Genomic DNA, 22343 nt, shown 5'->3' with positions numbered 1-22343 from the left:
TATCAAGCCTTTTGCTGACATCACAGGTCTAGTCCAATCATCTTTTTGTCTGCCTTCTTCACTTAAAACTCACTGCTCATCTGTCATTTTCCCATGCAGATGTCTTTGTGCAACCCACTCCTCCCCATCTTCACCTCTCCTATGTTACTCAGGCTCAATCCAAGCCTCCATCTTCATCTCCACCATCAGCATCTAGACTCCACAGGGTCCTGCCCTGATTCCTATCACCACTGGAATTCTGTTTTGCTGTTATGAGAAGATAGAATTAAGCAAAACAGCTTAATTCAATTTTGTATATCAATAAATCTTGTTCAGTTCCTTTAAATTCAGTTCAATTCAACAACAATTGCCTCAGGGTGCTTCATACTGTAAAGTAAAAACCCTCCAATAATACAAAGAAAGCAGAGAAAACCCCAACAATCATATGACCCGTTTTGCAATCGTTTTGGCAACAGTGGGAAGGAAAAAGTCCCTTTTAACGGGAAGAAACCTCCAGCAGAATCAGGTTCAGGGAGGGACAACCGTCTGACGCGACCGGTTATTCCTTCTAATGAGCTCTCTTTATTGAAATACCTGTAAGGTTGACCACTGAAAAAATAAAAGTACTTTGTTTCTAAAGCCTTTCTAGGGCCTCCAATATTATTGTGGTTAGCACTTTTCCATGCGAAGCAAAAGGTTGCTGGTCTGATTCCAGCTACTAGCAGTAATCCCCTTTGGGGTTGCATCCTGAAGGGGATTTAGTATAAAACGTTGTAAAGTCAAACATGCAGAGTAACTCTTTGTGGCAAGAGACAAGCCAAAAGTAGCCTTTTTAAATTTACTCTGGTCAAATGCCTTTGTTAGTTTTAAAAGAGTTTATGGAGTATTTAAAATGCAACTTTAAAATAATAGAACAGGTTATATACTAACTTTTATTTCCACTGTTCAAATTTTTACAAAATTATTTGTCATTTGTTCTCCACAGCAGTTCAATCAAATACCCATAAAAGCCTTAAAATGCCTATATGTAACAAAGAAAGAAAAAAAATTATAATAATAATAGAGAATAATGACACAGAATGGCTGTATTTTTCACAGTAATCAAAATAGAAGCTTATACTAAAGTTTAAACACATGGCTGGCTTTTCAGAAGTCTTTCTTCTGAGTTCATTACTTACATCCAACATCAGGTAGCCTATATAATGAATCCATCCATCAATGAGAGTCTCCGATGTAGGGGGGTTGCATGTTTTTTCTTGTATATCATACGCTATATGGACACGAGTACTGATACGCTTACGCAGTCCCCCTTACAGGAGCTGCTCGGAAAGTAAATCTGTGCTACGAAGCTTCTGGTGCACAGTTTTAATGTCGATCTTAATACCAGAGGTGGTTTGGATCTCTGTAATGACTGAGTCAGCAGAGTGGTGGAGACTTTTATGCACTATGCGCCTGAACACTCAATGATTCCACTCTGTAACTTTACTCGATCTGCCACTTTGTGGCTGAGTTCCTGTGATTGCTAAATACTTCCACTTAGGGTTAAGGTGTACAACTTCCAAGTGATCATGGAATATCTAGAAGAGATGAGATTTTACAAACTGACTTGTTACAGTGCTACGCTCGAATTCAGTGAGGTCTTTAGAATGATGCATGGTTAGGTACTTGATTTAAACACCAGTGACACTGAAACTGAAAACACCTGAATTCAAACTCACCTAAATTTGACAACAACTAACAGACGTCAAAGGGGGAAATAATTAAGTTATGTGGTCCAATACTTTCGTCTATATAGGGCATTTCTAAATTATACATCACAATGTGATCTAACAGCACTGTGGACATGTCCTCTTCACTTGAGAGATGTGGGGCCTTGTTTGTAAAGTTTACAGCTTAATAGTTATTTAGTCCTTTTATCGAGATTTTACGAGGATAGATTCCCATGACAACATAGAGGAAAAGGCTATAAATATCAAAATACCCAGCAAAACCTAGCCATCTGGAAAGTTGAGACTCAGTGATAGACTTTCATTATTTTGAAGCAACCATGTTACGTATAATTTCCCTGAAAACAGCTGCACAGTAAAGTTTTAATGTGAAAGGCTGCCCGGCATGGCTGCCATCAATAACATTAACCATCCTCACCACAGGGACCTCAAACTCTCTAAATTCACAATGTGTCTCCTCTAAAAGTTAAGGGCTGTTTGCACCACCTCACAAAACCTGCATTTGTTATGCATTTAATCATGAAAGGCAAAAGACTTAAACAATGATCATTTAATTATGACAGTAAGTTAATATAACAGATACAGTTTAATATAGGCATTTTAAATCTTCCATGAGATTTCAGTAAAGCTAAAGGAATAAGCTGGATGTTTTTAAACACTTAACCTCACCAGAGACACATGCGCTGTCTTTTCTGGAAGTCTGAAAGTGCTAAACACATCCCATACACTCCTTTTGTTTGGTTCCCGGTATGTTCCATTGTTGTGCTTTCACGCGGGGAGCCGAGTAATGCATAATTCATTGTTTACCTGATGGACACAAAGTCTAATTAAATCAGTACAGTGTCTCCAGCTGTGACGAGCATCTCTGGTTTTTGCTTCTTCGTGTTAAAGTAACAAAGTTGGTCGTGGGAAAGTTGCGCTGGCGCTTACTGAGAACTGAACTCTTTGACCGATCTCATGTCAGTTTAGCAAGACAGCGTGTACACTTGTGACTACATCTGATATTCCAGTGTTCTTACCCCCCCCCCCCCCCCCCCCAAAAAAAAGAGGGGAGATTATAGCATTAGACTGTTTTGGCTGTCGTCCAAGGCCTATTAGCATAATTCTAAATTTATTCTGTGTGTCGTGGGATTAACCTGAGTGGGGACACAAAGCCCTCCATTTGCATCTATTTGCACCATAATCTTCAAATTGTGTGAACAAAGTCATAATGACTCTAGCTTATGAGTCACCTCAATTCACTAAATAATTAAGGCAATAGATGAATGATAGACTACTCATTTACAAGCAACAGGAGATGAATTTTATTATTTAGGTATTCGTAGAAATGTAATTTGGGGGTTAATTCACGAAACACCCGCTTCTTTGTATGATGCTTCTTTCTATTGCCTGGTGGCGATTCATAAACAGTAAAATCTTACCCTTTGCTTGGTTCTCATTAAACTGAAGGAAGCTGAAAGAAGAACCCTTCCCCCACCCGCACTTCCTTCCAAGATCTATAATATTTGGTTCAGGGAGCTGAGTACAATCTCCACAGTACAGTGTGTGCTCGCTCAGTCTCCCATACACCCACACACAATTACACTGGACTTGCACACACACCTACAAAGCTGGGCGATATCTGTCTAAGGGGAAAGTCTTTTTATTAGGGAGTAAATGAGGTTTTTTTCCCACCCCTTATTTATGCATTCATAAAGGGAATATATGAGTTTTTACCAATCCACAAAACACCTGATGTCATCTTTTATCTCTGTCTGCTGAAATGAACGAGTTTATGTAAGACGTTTGCTAGCCAAGCCTCTCCAAGGGTCAGTCGATGAAGCTGCACACTTCAATTTAAATTATATTTGGAAGATTTGTGTCAGCAATACCCTGCTTTAAATTCATTAAATGGTAAATGGCCTGTATTTATATAGCGCTTTACTAGTCCCTAAGGACCCCAAAGCACTTTACATATCCAGTCATCCACCCATTCACACACACATTCACACACTGGTGATGGCAAGCTACATTGTAGCCACAGCCACCCTGGGGCGCACTGACAGAGGCGAGGCTGCCGGACACTGGCGCCACCGGGCCCTCTGGCCACCACCAGTAGGCAACGGGTGAAGTGTCTTGCCTAAGGACACAACAGCCAAGACTGTCCAAGCCGGCGCTCGAACCAGCAACCTTCCGATTACAAGGCGAACTCCCAACTCTTGAGCCACAATCACCCCATTAATGTGTACTTATAGCTAGGAGTCCAGTGCAGCTCCAGTTCTGCTGGATGACAAAGGTAAATAGGAGATCAGACAAGAGAAAGGAGGTGTAGGAGCTTTGCTTTTATTTAACAGCATGAGGCATGCGAAGTTTAACTTTTTTTTAACTTGTTTATGTTTCCTAAAATTTTAGACCTTCTAGATTAACAGATTTCATTTCTCTACCTTTATTTTCTGTGAATTTTTAACTTAAAAATATCAGACTTCTTCTTTAAATGTTATGTTTAATAACAATGCAAACAGATAAAAAAAAGTAGCATGTTCATAAATAACATGAGCTTTCAAATAAAAACACAGGTGAATCAGTCACAATTCACACAGCATTACCATCACAGGCTAAAGAAAAGTTGGAAAAGTTGGAAAAGTTGCCAGCATCTCCATGGGGGCAAATTTCGCAGGTTGACCGGCCAGGCTTCACCCCCTGAGGGTTGTGGCTGCGATGAGAGAGGCTTGCTGAGAAGGTTTACTTGACAATTTTGGGGCAGAACAGAGTGTTGGTTGTTAAATTGCTGGTTATACATCAGAAATACATTCAAACTACCTTTCTCTGGGCTTAGTCTTGAGAGATAGTGCAGACAATGAAGGTAAGATAAATGCTAGAAATATTGGAAACTCTGGTTGTTCTTGATTGCATCATTGTTTGCCTACTTTTGTTGCATCTTTGGCTGTGTTTCTGTGTTCTGTCACATATTTACAAAAAGAAAAACACAGAAATGTAGTACAGTACAATATGAAGACAATAGCTCATTTAGGCATTGTTTAATGGTCTGCCGCATGGTTTTGCACTTTTTGTTAAAGGTAGTTGTTTCTGAGTTTATGAAACAGATTCAGTGAGAAAATCTAAGCGTTATTTGCATGTGGACACTTTATCAATTCTCTGCCTGCTTAAACTCTAATGGTCTTTTGACTTTCTTCTCTCTCTTTACTTGTACATCAAGGTCTTACTCCGAGTCTGGTAGCTGGCTTGAATACAATGCCTGCGGCTTTATATTTTTATTTTTTATTTTTTGTGCTGATTCGCAAAAAAGCATTATGTTTTAATACTGGCTCCTACTGCTTATTTCGATACTGGCTATACGCTGTATTTGTTATATTTCTAGCCATTATATATAATTCTTGCTTATTTAAGGTAAACGTATTTTGGAAGTACACATTTCACCTCGAACTAAGGAGATTGATAACACTTTTATCTCCAAATGCAGAAAATGAAGATTCCACCACTAGTTATAAGTAGCTTAGCTTAGCCCAGGGCACCAATGGTACCACTCAGCTTTCTAGTAGACACATGGTATCAATTTGAAAATTCTACACTGCCTTGTTCGCAAGCTATTGCATTCACAAGATTTTCGGAAAACTTGACCTCTGACCTTGAGGTTTAGGTCACTGAGATTTGGACTTACCCGAGATTTTCAGTAGATACACCGAAGGTATCAATATCGAAGTCCTGTTATCTCATTCACGAAAGTGGCTGTCCATGTTGCCTAGCAGGGTTACAACAATATCCCATTCCACTTTTATGGCCGTTGAGTAAAAAACGATTAAAACAGCATAGGTTTAACAAAATTCAGCACTTCCAACGTTTAAATCATGACTCACTTATGTAGTCCATGTAAAACATAAAACAACACATAACAGATTTATGTAATGCTTTCTTCTTTGGTCCAGTGCTTGCTTTTTGCCTAGGAAGTTCAGATAGCCAACAAATGGTCAAATTTACAGTAACACAAACTGGCTTTGGCATTAAAAAAGTACTGAATCACTCTTTGTGACAAGATTGCATGTAAGAGGTTATTGAACTTGCCATGTTCAATAAGTGCTTAAAGGGTTTTTTTTCTCATGATACAAAATGCAGGGAGGAGAATATTTAAATCAAGCATGCAAACTGATTAACTAATGTTTGCGACATGCAATTTACTGCTAATTGCGCATAGAAGAAAAGCAGGTCTTATTGTTTGGGCTCGATATTAAAATGAACTGACTGCAGCTGTGTTTAGAAAACAGCAACTTGTGTAATAACCTGTAAAACTAACCACACATATGAGTGCTATTTGAGGATTATGTTTACACTCTGTTTTACCCCGCATAGCATATCTGACCCTAACAGTCCAATACATTAGTGAGTTTTTGAAGCTATTTTTCAGGACTAGCTAAGTGCGATACATCAGTTTTGGTTTGTTAGCTTGTTTGGTTTTTTTGGGCAAGGGTTTTTTTTCCTCTTAAAATTCTACGAATCAGTACAGCTTTTTCTTTTTAGTGAAGATAAAGGAAGGTAGGAGGTGGAATATACTGAACTTAATTTTTTTTATTAAAGTTATTTCAATAGGGTATTGCAATGATTTGTCAAACTATGTGTGTTGACAGGTTTTCATATAAAACATGGTTCCAACTCAATAAAAGTGCTGTGCTTAAATCTGTATCTTGCAGATTTACACACAGAAACCAGATCTCCCACAAGACTTCTTTCTAAGGAGCATCAAATCTGTCAAATTAGGCAGGACTCACATCCTATACATCATCTTTGATAACTCAGCTGCTCTGAACTTACAGTATCTGCCAGAGGTGAAACTGTCAACTGATGCTTTTTTCCCCTTCTTTTTTTATTTGAATGGTAGAATTTAGCCATAAACATAAACAAAGCCTGTGCATGAAGGACAACCGTTTCCCAGTAGTCGGGTGATTGCAGCTGCTGTCCCTCTCAGCAGTGCAGATGGCTCGCTGCAGCTTGTCCTTGGAGTGGGGAGCTGCTGAAATGTTACAGATGTGGGTCAAATAGCATTTGGCAATCATTTTTAGACTCTACTTCTTCCTGCTTGCAAGAACCAGATGGCTGCTGTTCATCATGTGCAGCAAGCCGCTTTAGTCATTTAAAAATTTCTTTAAGGCAAAAAATGGTCTCACTGGTGGAGTTTAAACCCCATCAGGAACAACCAGTTTGATGATATCTGTTTTCAGATTTCAAAGCTAAAAACTGTGGTGAGTGGTTTCAGGGTGTGGCCAACGCGTCTGTGTTGATATAAATTAAAAGAGTCAACCATTCAGTGCTCATTTTACTAGCCAATCACTGTGCCCCAGGGCAGCTGTGGCTACAATGTAGCCTGCCATCACCAGTGTGTGAATGTGTGTGTGAATGGGTGAATGACTGAATGTAGTGTAAAGCGCTTTGGGGTCCTTAGGGACTAAGTAAAGCGCTATACAAATACAGGCCATTTACAGGCCATTTTAACCGGCTGGGAAAAATCAAACTCTTCCTTCTCTGTAACCTTAATCCAGGTGTTTCTGCTGTCTGTTTCCATGGTTACAGCAGGAACAGCCAGTAAGAGGAGGCATCATGTTAAAAATTTGCCAAAATGTAAATAAATAGGTTATAGGATGAAAACCCTGAGGCATTGTCACCTTTAGTCACATTTCTTCACAAAATCTTGACCACTGCTCACAGGTGTTACTTTCACCCAGTGAGCACATTTCAACGCCTGGCACCTTTGTTGAATACGTCACTTGGCAGTAAATGAGAAACTAAGCATCGGAGGTTAGGGTTAAAACAAAATCATGACAATCTTATTTTCCTCTGGACTCCAACTTCATGTTCTGCCTCTCTAAAAACACCTTTATTTAAGCTGAGCTCCAAGGATTGGCTTTAGGATTGTTGCTAGACATATAGCTTCAGAATAAAGGCTGATGACGAAGGGCTTTGTTCTATATGCAAAAGAAGAGGTACCACACACTTACGTCAACAATATTTTTTAAGACACTTGACTTGTTAGGAAAGCTATACCTGGGTTTGTCATTGGGCATATGTGTCTTGATGTAATTAAAAGCAAAACTGCAAATCTTCATTTCAAATAATTTTTGAAAAAATAAGACCTACAGGTGTGCACGCGTGTGTTTTTCCTAGTTCTCAAGTTACGCAACTGTTCTCATCCAGACAGAGGAAAACTTGAAATGGAGAGAGCTGGGGTTGGCCCTGACATTTGGCTCAAGTGCTAAGTAAATAAATCCATTATCTAACAAATTGACTCGACTCATTTCATTAAGACTCGGTTTAGAGAGCTTTTTTAAAAAAAAAAAAATCGATATGACTTAATTCCTTTAGCTCTGTTTTTGTTTTCTGATGCTCCTGTTTGACATTTTTTGGTCATCGAGATTTTTTTGCGTGCTTTTGTATGTGTTATGGAGATTTGCTGTTTTGCAGTGAGTGGTGCGGTGCTGTGTGGGTGCTGAGAAGCGCTGGAAAAGACAGACCAAAGAAGTTTTTTCTCCATCGGAGCTGCAGCTGTTATATACACAAATATTAGGTGGTGCTGTGAGAGTTTGAGATTTAATACTACATGCACATTACATGTTATTTAATTGTGGGTTCCTGCTGAGAAATGTCCAAACCAAACTTAGAGTCTATTAACTGTAAAATCTTTTTTTTAAAAGCTATGCCTATTAACTTGTGTGCCCTTTAAATTTGTTTATGTTATAGTTTTTGTAAAATTATGAATATAGACTCTCTACCTCCCTTCACTCCATTTAGAGTTAATTTGCCGAAAAGAGCTGACTGACAACATTAGTGCATTAAAAAATGTTATCAGACATTCATTAGCATTTAAGAGAATTCTTTTTGTTACAGTAAACACAAAATATGATGTCGTGATAGCCATAATCAACACATACTGGGAGTCAAACTCCAAAAATTGTTACTTCAGTCCTCCTCTGACAGCATCATCTTCCCAGATGGTTCAGTCCAGTACCATCTGGAAAGATGTCCTTGGAAACTGTTTGTAAAAAGGGCATACGGTTTCAAAAAAACACACCACACATGATCAGATGAACCATCTGTCTGTAACCCTTTGTAATAACCATTACTCATACACTAATAAACTGAAAACTGAGGACTAAACTTTACTAAATAGTTTACTAATAAAAAGCAGTGGGAAGAACACTAACAGTTTGTGTCATTTTTTTAATTCTAACAACAATAGATAAGGTTTCATTTTGATGACATTTATATGGTTTTATTTTTTATTATATTTTAGTTTGTATTTTTTGATTGTTCTCAGAGCCAGTCCTCAATCCCAGTTTGTTGTTTCAAAGCTGCTGGGATCTGAAAGATACCCACAAGGGTTTGATTAGTATTGGTAATACATGTGTTATAGTGATGTGTCGGTCACGAACGAAACGACTCGTAGAGCCGGATCTTTGAAGTGAACAACGCGAGCCGTGAGCTTTTGTTTTTGTTTTCTTTCTCTCACCCTCTCTCGCACTATTTTTCCGCTTCACTCCGCACGCGAGCCTTGTGCTTTACGCTGGGAAGAGGGGGGAGGGGCGGTAGTTACACTTGCAGTAGCACAGGACCAGAGCGGGAGGGAGAGAGAGAGAAAGAGAGCCAGGGACTCAACGTCACATTAGAAAAGTATAGTAATCATCCACAACTATTTTCAGTTGCGGATGATAAAGGATTTATTCATGCAGGCCCATATGACAGAGAATGTGCATCTTCTTTTTGTTTTCATATTTTTTCATATTTATATTTAATTGTGTTGTGATTTGCAGTGTTTTGTGTTGTTTCACTTTAAATTTGTAAGGAAAAAGCTGAAAATTTAAATAGTTAAAAGTTAAAATGTAAATAGTTGGTTTTTGTATTATATGATTTATTTATTACATTTTATGTGGAGTGAATAAATAAAAGTATATTGACGGTGGCCCGTAGAGACAAAGGACGTACAAACTCCAAAACAATTAAAAACTCCATAGAACGTACAAAACACAACAGAAGTGCTCCAGGATGCTAGGGGCAGTGTTAGGCTTTTGTTACCTAGTGGCTACACAAGCCAGGAAGTACCAATGACCGGATTTGGTGTGAGGTAGTAACAGGTAAATTAACATTTGTTTAAATTATTTGAATATATATGAGTGCCTGTGTATAAATACACAAACAATACACATATGCTTTCAATTATGTAATTTAAGTGATCTAGGTAGCTGTTTTGGAAGTTCAGTTAATGCTAGAAATGTGCATTTTGGAGTTTGTAGTGCTTTGTCTCTAGGGGCCACCATATATATTTATATATAAACATATATAAATAAAACCACAGGTTTGGTTTTTTTCTACATTAGTAATTCCTTTTGTGCATAATTGTATATTATTGTTAATAATAAGTTAATTAAAGCAACAAATCAACCTGAAGAGCCAGTTGGGAGTCGAAAGAGCCAGTTCTCTAAAAAGAGCCGGAAATCCCATCACTAATGTGTTACAGCAATTCTGAGAACAGCCTCACTGCTGTTGTATTTTAACCCAATCTGCTATCGTTTCCCAGACCTAACAAAGTAGTTTTGTGCCTGAACCTAGCCAAACAACTAACCACAGTAAAAGTACAGTGAACATAAACATAAATAGTTAAAAAGTTAAACTTAACATTAACCTTGGCTTCCAAGTTTCCAGTGGGGTTATTTACACTGTAGCCACCCCATCTGAATTAAGTGACCATTATTTTTTTTATAACAAGTAGTTATTAAACATGGCTCTAAAATTTGCAGGCTGAAGTACTGTAAAAGTTAGCAAGCATTCAGGGCAAACCAAGGCAACTTTATATTGTTTTTGTGATTTAGTGCTATATAAATAAATATGAACTAAACTGATTAGAATTGATTAGATTCCATTCCTCTAATGTCACATGTAAAAACAACCACCTTGGCCACTGTTCTTAACAGGGTTTTGTTTCACTAGAACTACTGTTTCGCTACAGCGTATACTTACAGGATAGATTCTCGTGTAAGCTTGTTAATCTTCCAAGATGTACCTCAAAAGGTAAAGTGTTCTTTTCTGCTGATTACACTTTGTTTTCTAATCAACATGCTTTGCTCCAAAGTGGAGAAAGAAAAAGCAAAAGGTAACCTCTGCAAGGTCTGCCCTTGTGTTGACACGCTTCAGTCAATCTGTAATGCCAAAAGGGTGTTTTGAGATTCTACCAACAAGGACTACGTGGCCTAGTTATGATTACCACAAAGGAGCTGACACCACAGGGCTGACACAAATACTCCTCTTGTCACCTCTTATTTACATGAGTTCCATTATGACGAGTGTGGCTATATATTACACTAACAATAAAAGATCATTACAAACGTCAAAGCAGAAATGTACAAACAGCGATTTATTTTTATATTCAAATTACACGTATTAGTTTTTTGTTTTTTTTAAAGAACACTCATGTGTAGTTTTAAAAATGATAGGGGCACAGAGTAGAAAATGCAAGACAGGTTGATTTGACAGTTACTAATCTTTACTCTAAATAAGAGCATTAATGATTTCCATATTACATCTGGACTAGATAATTAGCTGAAGCCTTTCAAATTTGAACAACTAATAATTGAGATTCTATTTATTAAAACTAGTTAAGTTTTAGAAAACTATCTTCACGGTATGCAGTAAAAAGTAAAAACTTTGCTGGAAATATATTCAGTTTATTTTTTTGTTGTTTCACTGACATAAATTGCCCATTTGAACCCAAGCTAAAGGTAATGTTAGCAGTAAAGCTTCACACAGTAATGGTGAAACAGAGGTCATGCATGAAATGATCTGTGATCGGCATGGATGACACGGGCTGTTCCAGTGCAGCATCGAGTATTGAGTGATGGATTACAGTGTGTGCATACTACTCTGTAATTGGCATTTACTGGGTGACCTATAACTGATTAATTAACTGTTGGTCTTACGTGGTTTCTGGACTACTTTGAAATTTTAAACCTCATTTAAAATGATTATCAATGCAAGCTTTTCTTGCAGCTTATACTTAAAAGGAAATGATAATGACAATAATTGTAATAATTTAAAATAACACACACACTGGCTTAAAATAAGAAACATTTCAAGTTTTGCTGACCTTCCGATCCACCCTGACCACCTCCCTACATATGCTTTGTTTCTCCTGTAGTTGTTGCTCCAGCCACCAGAGGGCACTGTGACAATTAAATCATCAAATGTTACCTCAAGCGAATAGCTAGAAAATATTGTGGATCACTTTTAGGAGAAAGGACACACTCAGTTATTTAAAAGCACATTTTCAAGGTCAGATGATGATGAGGCTCCTTGGAAATGCATTTGACAGCCCACGGAGGCCTGTCATATTTCCATTGCAGTGCTCCTTGGATACTGAACATATGGGAGTTGAATGGTCAGCTGGGATATGCACGCTTGCATGTACACACAAGAGTGTTTGCTGTGGTTGACAATCCGCGATGCATTTGTCATGCCAGCCAGGCCAAGCAGGCATAAAAGCCCTTTCTTCTTAATCGAGCCCCACAGGGTAACTGGGTAATACAGATGGGGCCTGTCATGCTCTTCTAAAAAGCAACACAAGGAGGAGGATGAGCAACATGAAGTGGAAGAAGAAATCATCTGGCCTGTGTGGATCACGTTTCTCGATTAAGAGGAGAAAACTGGGTTGGTAGATTCGAATAGATAGGTAGCTGTTGTACTTTCTTTCCATATTAATAAGAACATGGTTCTTCTGAACTTCATTTTTCTCTGTGGGGGGATTAAAGAGGGCAAAGAAGCTCTGACTATAGAAAAAAGAACAGCGTCATGATTATAAATGCACCATCGCACATAAATCTGCCGTGCGTTATTTGGTCATACGTCAGGTCAGCTCATGTTTTGCGAGGCTGTGCTTGTTCGAAGGCTCACTCTCACTTTCAAAGGGAGGAAAAATAAATGATTGAAGGGGGGGGGGGGGGGGGGGGCTGGAAGCACTGTAATGTAGCTCTTTCCTTTTTCCAGTGATAAAGAATACTTTACTTGTCTATGTCAAGCATATCTTATGGAGAGTCTCAGTGTTGCTGTCTGCCATGATCAGCCACTGTGGTGTAAATTAAGGACAATTCCCGTGAGGTTGTCACACTTGCTTAGTTGTAATAGATCAGCTTCCCACCCAGTGCTCCCCTTCCCCCGTTTCCTCTGTAAATGGATCTCACAGGAGGGACAGTGATGCTCACCAACACCTTGATTACCTCCAGGTGTTTCTCCCTCACAGTCCAAAGACATGCAGATCACTCCGGCTGCAGGGTACAGTACATGGCCCAGAGGTTTAAACGTTTTTATTTCTGTTTTTGTCTGCTGGTGGCACACTGGCAGCATCTCCTGAAGGGCTTTCCCACTATATGCTGGAGTACTCTCTTGTTACTCTGAATTAACAATGAATACATTGTGGTTATGTATTGTCTTGTACACCTTCAGTGCCAGCTTCCTCCAAATGGACAATAAAGATTTGATTCTAAGCCTGAACTTGGGCTCGATGCCCAGTAAAGGTGCCAAAAAAAAAAAATTCAAAAGAAGCCCTCTGGGGACTTGAAAATGATTAAAAGCAAAAGATTAACATAAATACTTCTCCTCGAAGCACACGTATCTATGTGGCCAAAATATTGTCTTCCACCAAAGAGATAATGCCATCTAGCACCGCTTCCAGTTACTTTCTATTGAACCCAGCAGCTGTAAATGTGTGTGGTAAGCCACTGAGGGATGGTACCTTATTGACTTATTGTGTACAGAGCATGCTGTGAGTTTTACAGAAAAGAGAGCCCGACTAAGCATCTTAATGAGCAAATCAGCTCTTTGTTAACAGGAAAGAGGCACATGGACCAGGCAAAAAACATGTCATTTCATGATTTTGTGTGGTGAAAGGCTCCTGTGTCTTACTGCGATTTTCCTGGACATCTTCAACTTCTGGACTCCTTTTGGCTAAAGGGGTATTTGAATTTTTCCTTTGAACTGAGCAAATATATCAAAGATGCAGTACACAGGAGATATATCTTAAGAGAATCCCTTTCATGCTAGGGTTCGAAATATTTATCATGAACATTACACGTTTTCAGTAACAGTATATAAAAAAAAAAAAGGATTTAAAAAGTCAAACAAAAGGTGGGTGGGCTTGAGTAGGTTTGCCTCCAAGCAGTCCTTTGGCCCTTTTAAGATGTTTACATTGGCTGTAAACAACGCTAGATGGTAGGAAAAAACTCATGATGAAGCTCTGGTTTTAGAGACAACTGTTTTTTAATTTAAATGGCAACAACAGCAGCCTGATTATAACTGGGGGGGATAACAAAATTAATAGTTCTTACCACCATTTTAATGATATATCAGTAATGAAGCTCAGAGCTGCAATGGGTACCTGCACCGTAGCAGCGAGCATAAATGGACGAAGCTGAGTGATGATGTCACTGAATGAAATTTTAACCTCCTATGACCTGGCGTCCACATATGTGGATATCACATTTTGGGATGTCTAGACCAAAATAATAAATTCTGTTCTACAAGGTCCTGATATATACTTACGAGGACATCATACTGCCACTGTTCTATCGAAATTTTAAACACGTCCTCATATGTCAATCTAATTTTTCTCAGAAACAAAAAACAGGTAAAAAAAACAAAACAACTAAATCTGGAAAATCATTGTTTTCGGAGGTTAAAGGGTACCAGTGGTGGCTGAGGTCATGGTGCTATGAAAAAATATTAGAGAAAATAATATTAGAGAAAATAACCTTGGCACTTTCTTTCTTCCATTTTTCCCCCTTCTCCAGCACTTAACAAGTTGTTTTAAATTCAACAAGTGCTCAGGATCTGACACTTGGAGTGGGTGATCAAAGTTTTCATAAGCTCATCAGTGAAATGATCAAATCTGTAGGTTTCTACTGAATTACTATGGAGAAATACTACCAAACAGGATGTTTTGGAAAAAATATTATGGCCGCATACCATGGAGCACTGGAACAGAAATCCCCCACAGTGATCCAACTCCCTCCCAAAAGGCTGCCGGGTTGGAGAGGTCAGATCCTGAAACACCGGAGATGTGGTAGGTGGTGTTTTTTGGAGCAGATGCAAGAGCAGGTGTGGAAGTTTCAGATGAGGGAGCAGAAATCAACGTAGCATGGATAGAGTGAATCATGTTAAACATTTGCTTAAGGCACTGATTGGTAACACTCCTGCTGCTCACACAGAAAGCAGAGCCTGATCATGTTGGCCATGCAGCGTGCCTTGTTCAGACAGAGCTGTGCAAAGTCCATATGGCCAGATTGTTCTGTCATAGCCAAGTAAGGCAGTAATGGAGAGCTCTCTAAAGTAAGACCAAGAACTGACAGTACGCAGCTTAAAGGATCTATTAACAGGAAACTCAAGGTATACCTAGAGCCTTACCAACAGGGATTCGGGGGTCATGTAAATAGGCAAACGGACTGATTCTTATATAGCACTATTCTCCTCTCCTGGAACACTCAAAGCACTTTATACAACATGTCACATTCACACAACCACTTTCTTCTATGGTTTTTCAGTGCTTCTCAAGCTAACATTCACACACATTCATACTTGAATGGATGCATTGGACAGCAACTTGGGGTTAGTATCTTGCCTAGACTGGGGGAGCTGGGGGACCAGGGATCGAACCACTAACCGTCCAATAGATGACCTGCTCTACCTCCTGACCTACAGCCTCCCCAAGGGTCATGACTCAGGGGCCACTGTCTATCAGAAAAGAGAGGGGAATTACTCTGTGTGGTTTGAGGAATAGAAGCCTTAATGGGTCCATTAGATTTTCTAGAACAAAAGGGGTGGAAAGGTGTTTTTTCAGTGGACGTGGACCAGCTAGGAGGTAACAGGTGTTCCTGGTCCCAAAAAGTTGATTTCGTTCATCTGGAAGTAGCATTTACAGTGGGAGAAATGTTTCATCACTCTTCCAAGTGACTTTTTCAGTCTCAGCTGAATGCAAATTTCCCTGATCTTATGAACAGTACACTTGTGTAATGACTGAAACTAGCACCACTGATGAACAGTGAGGAGTGAGGTCAACCTTTCAGTGACCACTGATCAATGGTCAGTGGTCCATTGAAGGAATGCTTTTCAGAGACAGAGAAACCGGCAAATCACAAAGAAACACAGGACTCAAATGAAAACCGGATAACTGCAAACAGTCTGGTGGAAAGTGGAGCTTGAACTAATCGCTAAATGGTCACCAAATTTCTGATTATAATCAGATGCATTGGCTAAAGGACCGGAAAGCAGAACTTTCCACCAGCAGGTGGAGCCCATGGCAGAACCTGCCCATCCGCAGCTGAAAACAAAAACATTACAGAGGGAAAGAAAACAGAGGAACCCTTGACCAGCCCAGGATCATGACATTCAGAGAGTAAATGACAAGTATTTGCAGACACATTGGTGACTTTCATCCAAACTATGGGTGACTGTGGCAACAAGCTGCCAGTGACCAAAGCAATCACAATGAGATGTTTGGTGCAGCTCCCTCTCTTTGTCACCTAGCAATTAAAAGCACCCACTTGCCAACTGATTAGAGAACACATGTTTTTACACAAAAAATACACATTTTGGCAACAAGAGGGTGCCAGCAGATCTTGGACTGGTCTTTAGCCCTTTGTGACTTAGGCCTAACGTGCTCATAATGACGCCCTTAAAATTCAGCAGAGCAAATGTTAATCACGCTCATCATCTTGGCTTAGCGTGAGATACTATCACCATCTGCTTATCTGAAAAGCAGCAGTAAAGATGCACTCTAGCTGAGACCTATTGGAATGTCCTTGGTTAAAGCTCACACAAAATGAAAGTAGGGGCAATAAATGAAGAACATAAAACCTCTGAAACAAAATCTTACTTAATTGTTGAGGACAGCAGGTGACAGTTGTCGCAGACATTCGTTAACATGGTTAGTTATGCTGAAGGTCAGGAAATCAGATTCATTTAGGTGTACCCACTGGAAACCATGAATGCCTCCATTAAAAAACTGCCAATCTATCTAATAGGTGGTGAGGTATTTCCTCTGCAAATGAACAGTTTGAAATCCTACTAGATACAAAACAAGGGTATAACAAAAGATGAGTTGATGCATCATCTGTATAAAATTTGTATATATATCAAACGCTTCAGCACTATAATACAGTGGTGAAACTGAGCACTCCTGTAGATAAATAGAGTCAAGATATAATCGCAGAAAACATTTTCCTTGGTGTAGTAAGCTGAATTGCAGACCTCACCGAAATCTTGCTAATTTCAAAAAGTGCAACTGGCTTGTTGTCCCGCATTGTCCAGTTGGTGGAGCAGAACATGCTCTTGGACTTGAATCAACGCCTCTCGGCAGACCTTCGCCGGCTCAAACTGTTTGCGTCAGCGGGACGGTGCAGCAGGTCCCCCGGGGACAAAACACACAGATGTGCACATATTTACACACCCACATGTACTTGAATCTCTGCTACTCATATCAGCATCACGGAGCACACCAAAACCATATGACTGTGAAGAGGCTGATGATTTAACAACAGAGAAAGTCTTAAGCATCAATGAACCATAATGGAGAAAAGAGCTGAAAGTAATGTAGGCCGCGGGTTCATTAAGTGGTTCGTTCTGCAACATGTGACAACTTACATTATTAGATTACATGCAAACTGTCATCCGCTTAGTGCTCTTAATTGATAGTGTGGCTGTCTGTGGATATATAAAAAAGAGTGAAAAGAAAAGCTTCCAATTACTGCCCACTGCTTTAACTTAAGACTTTCTCCTCACTTGTCTTTTTAATCAGCTGGGGAGATTTAGCCTGAAATATATTTTCTTTGTCAGCATCAGCCTGCTTCATTTTCTTTCTGTCTCAGACAATCACACCTTGAAGCTGCTCACTGAAAAAAAAAAAGATATTCTTGGATAGTGAGCAGTATAGCTAATCAGGGATGGGGGTTAAGCAGTGTGCTTAAAGGCACTTTTTCTTATGGAAAGAACTGGTATAAATGTGGAAAGATCAAATATCATTTTTGGACTTTTACAGTCAACAACACACTGAACCTGACTTCTAATATTCACAGCAGCAGTGGTTCAGTGTAACACTGGAAACGTTCAATACCTGTGTACCACAGTGAAAATATGGGTTGCAATATAATGTTTTTTCTTGCTTATAGTTAATGTCAAATGCTTCAAATATATTTATGAAGCATGCTGTTTACATAACCAAAAACTAAACAAGCAGATGCTTTGACTCATGTCAAAGTTGCAGTTTCCATGAGCTTAGCTCCAGCAAACCCAAAATGACTTGAATCCATAACAGCTGTCAGCACTTTTATGTTTTACAGTTACTAAAGTCTGGTATTTAGAATAAAGTCAAAAATATTTATTTCTTATAAAGTTTCAAATATATATATATTTTAACTTTCCTGATTTAAATTCAAAGTCAGTTTCTACAGTAGTAAACACTGACTTCATTATCCATCTGTGCCAAATCAAATATGCGGATCCATCCACAGCGGTGACCCTGTGGGAAATAAGAGAGCAGCTGAAAGCACTGCAGTCCTGGGCATGGATGTTTACCACAGCTATATAAAGGGGGTGACCTTTCTTGTGTACCAAATATGGCAGTGATGACAAGATGTTAAATTGCACAATAGATTGAGGCAAATGTGTGAATTATTTAACAGAGAGAATTCCCGAACAAAAGGAAAACAAACTTTTAAAAAAATATGAGTAAAACATGAAACTGCTTCTCAAATTATGGTTGAGCCTCTAAAAATTGGGAGGCGGTGTATAAAAACTACAGTAATTCCTAAATGGTGAATGCAATAATTTATTTAAACCCACTGTATTTAAAGCTGAAAATCTCCACTGTTATGGTGTTTAAAATAAATAGATTTTTTTTTTAAAATTGTGCATTTATTCAAATATTTAGGTACCCAACTGTGGATATTAAGAGATTAGTTTGTGTACTGCTGAAAATGAAGTAGTAGGCATTAAAAGCATGTTTTGATTGTTTCATATTTTATATTCTTTATATTCAGAAATGTTTGAACTATGTGAGAATATGATGAGGACAACATCTGTGCCAAACATAGAATTCAAGAAGCGTCTAAAGTAAGAGTACAGACGCATTTCAAACTGTCCCACGTTTCAACAGATGCACGACTGAGATTCTGACAACCACACGATTCATCATAAAAACAACGTGATACCCATTTATAGGTTCAGGTACAGGATACTAAATATGGCTGAAAGAGTTTGTCTGACATTTTTTAAGTTTACAGTTCAATTCAGTTTTATTTATATAGTGCCAAATCACAACAAAGGAGTTTTTCCTTCCCACTGTCAAGTGGGAAGGAAAAACTCCTTTGTTGCAGGAAGAAACCTGCTTTAGAGCCAGGCTCAGGGAGGGGCAGCCATCTGCTGTGACTAGTTGGGAGTCGAGATGGACTATTCAAGGAAATGTTAGTTTCCTTAAGACCTACTAAAGGAATTGCATGATGGTTTTTTTTCTTTTTCGTTATTGGATAGTGGATTAGTGAAGATTATACAGGAAAGCGACGAAAGAGCACTGGAAGACAGCAGCAAAGGGCTGAGGGTAAGCTCTGTTTTAGGCATATAGCCATATGGTTCAACCAGTGTACTAAACTGGTGTCCAACATTGCGTGATTATCTGCTTGAAGCCACAATCTGTGCATATGGACAATTAAACGTCAGCTTTAATAGAACAGGCACACTTTGCTCTGTCAGTTCAGTTCTCTAATGTACTGACCTCAGAACAGCTTTCCCTTGTTCTCTCGCTGCACTTCAATGCTGCGGTCTGATAATGTGAAACACTGCAACTTTAGCCATTATTCTACTCTCACCAGGGAAATGGCTGCTGTAAGATAACACAGTGCCAGCAGACCGAGCGCAAAATGGATATAAATAATAAATGTGAGTAAAAGGAGTACAAATATGTATAAGGCATTAATTAACAGTGATAAACCGTACCAGTGATTGATGCTGGACTGTGTTACGATACCTTTCAGATATCCTGCTCATGCATTCAGTGTAAAATACTCAAAGCCAAACATTGAGCTGAATGAGCACTTTGCAGCTACTATATTGTTTGGGCCACAGGTGAAAGTACAAGTCACAGCTGTGAGCATTAAGCACCTGATACATGCTTATTATGAACTGATTTCCTTTGGTTCGCTTAATATGTTTACAGCATTAAAGTGCATTATATCAGTGACGATGTGAAGGCTAACCTTTTTACTACCTTTTTCATACTGAAACCACAAGCACTGCTCATCTTTACAATAATAGCTCCTTAATGTATCGACACATGAATCATTGCTCTGCTTGCTTTTTTGTTCCCAGCTAATAACTCCCCTCTCTACACTGCCTTGTGAACACTCACAAACCCCTGATTTGTGGCCATTAACAGCTGTTTTATAGGCTGTAAATCAGTATATGCCAGAGCCAGATTAATCTGCCAGTGATTCCAAAATATGAAGCTACTATTGGATACCTCACAACACTAAACACGTTTCCTTTTTTTGTCAAATGGCAAGAAACCCACTACTGCACATGTCAAATGATGATTTGTTGGTCCATTAATCAACTGATAATCATTTGTGAACAATTTTGATAACTCATTATGTTTTTTTTTGCTAGCTTCTCCGACCTCCATGATAGTGACGATTTCATATGTTAAATTCCCTGGAACATTTCAATAATGTTTTAATTAAAAAGCACTGATACATTCTTAAAGATAAATCATGATCATGATCTTCCAAACAGAAAAGACAAAAGAGATGAAGGATTCCTCACAGTTTGTGTGTTTATTCAGCAGTGCAAATGTCGCGCACGGTTGGGTTTATGATTTACTAAATTGTGGTATGCAAACCTTTTTACTTTTGGTGTGAGTGAAATATGCATAAAAAGACTTTCAAAATGATTTTCCCACCCTCTGCCCCTCTTTCGTATGACTGCCACACTTAATGTTACTGGGCTACAGCACTGATAATCTTATAATACCCAGTAAGAATGGATAGGACCAGTGATGGAACCTAATTTACTCAAGCACCTAAAGTACAGTTTTAATGTACTTTTTCATTATTTAAACATTTCTATGTTATACTGCTTTCTAATTGATGTGAATATTGTATTTTTGTAATATAACACTATTAAAAAAAACTTTATTTTCTGATTTTAAAATATAAATCAACTAATATATAATGATTCTGTATTATTATGGGCAAAGCTACCTAGCAGTAAAAAGGTAACTTAGTCATCCTTATCTGCAACATTAAAAGTTATATATACATTAATAAATTACTAATTAGACTTTAATAATGAAATATATACAATAGAGTACTTTAACTGCATTCACTGGGCCCTCTTTAGGTGCACCTATTCAACTGCTTATTAGTGCAAATAAATCAGCCAATTAAATGGCAGCAACTCAGCGCATTTAGGCATGTAGGTCCGGATGTACAATATGAATCCTCCACAGATCAAACCTTTAATCTAAGGAGCTTGGAAAGAAAGTGACCGGACTTCTTTAAGGCATTTCTGCTCTCATCTGAGAAGCTTTTTCAGTTCCAAGACCAAATGGTGGACAGTTCCAGGTCCCACTATAGTGGGTAAGCAACCCTGTTAAGGGATTAAATATCCCTCTTCCCACCCCTTAAAAAAACAAAAATATAGATCTGGAGGAAGGGTAGATGAAATGAGAAGAAGCTAATTTAAAATATTCACAATACACACACACACACACACACACACACACACACACACACACACACACACACACACACACACACACACATATATATATATATATATATATATATATATATATATATATATATATATATATATATATATATATATTAGGGGTGGGGGAAAAATCGATACTGTGTAGTATCGTGATATTTTGTTTGCTAATAATGTATCAATACAGGGACAGCAGAAATCGATATTTTGTTACAAAAAAAGTTTTTGTGCTCTGACTTCAGAGCATGTTTGTCACGGTGCGGCATGGCACACCGTGGAAGGAGTGGGGAAGGAGGACCCAGGCGCGGTGCTCTACGTATAGACAGTGTTTATTTACAGAGGGTGATATCAAACAACAATAAATCAGAATCAGAATCAGAATCAGAATGGGTTTATTGCCAGATGTTGAGGTTTACAACATTAGGAAATTGCTGCGGTGCTTCAGTGCAGACAATAAGAATTAAAGTGCTATGTAGAAAGAAAGATATGTGCATGAGATATACATGAGATATATACATGAGAATAAGAATTATGAGTGCTACGTAGAAAGATATATACATGAGTGCAGGTGGTGATCAGTGCCAAACATGAAATGATGCAGTGACACAGCGTAGGGTCATGTGTTAGTGGCGGGGACAATCATGTGGTTATTGTTCATGTGTCCAACAGCAGAGGGGAAGAAACTGTTCTTATGGCGAGAGGTTCTGGTGCGAATGGACCGGAGCCTCCTGCCTGAGGGGAGCAGGTCAAACAGACTGTGTCCAGGGTGAGAAGGGTCAGCTGAGATCCGGGCTGCACGCCGCAGTGTCCTGGAGGTGTACAGGTCCTGCAGAGATGGGAGTCTGCAGCCAATCA

At 38.8% G+C, this 22343-nt stretch overlaps 1 protein-coding gene and 1 pseudogene across 2 annotated transcripts in view; both read left to right on the top strand.

The window, feature by feature from the left end:
* LOC145424226 (uncharacterized) overlaps positions 1 to 13835 on the top strand; it is a 474743-nt gene extending 460908 nt beyond the window's left edge. The window contains exon 2 of the mRNA XM_080297346.1: positions 13820 to 13835. The gene's annotated coding sequence lies outside the window, so the exon portion shown is untranslated. The remainder of the gene's footprint in view (positions 1 to 13819) is intronic.
* The window catches only part of LOC113016850 (gamma-aminobutyric acid receptor subunit gamma-3-like), a 187249-nt pseudogene that overhangs the window by 36512 nt on the left and 128394 nt on the right, over positions 1 to 22343 (top strand). The window lies entirely within an intron of this gene.

This window comes from Astatotilapia calliptera, chromosome 23 (assembly GCF_964374335.1).
Source record: "Astatotilapia calliptera chromosome 23, fAstCal68.1, whole genome shotgun sequence".
NCBI classification, from domain to species: domain Eukaryota; kingdom Metazoa; phylum Chordata; class Actinopteri; order Cichliformes; family Cichlidae; genus Astatotilapia; species Astatotilapia calliptera.
The sequence above is the reverse complement of the archived record's forward strand: the minus strand, read 5'-3'. Positions and strand labels throughout refer to the sequence as shown.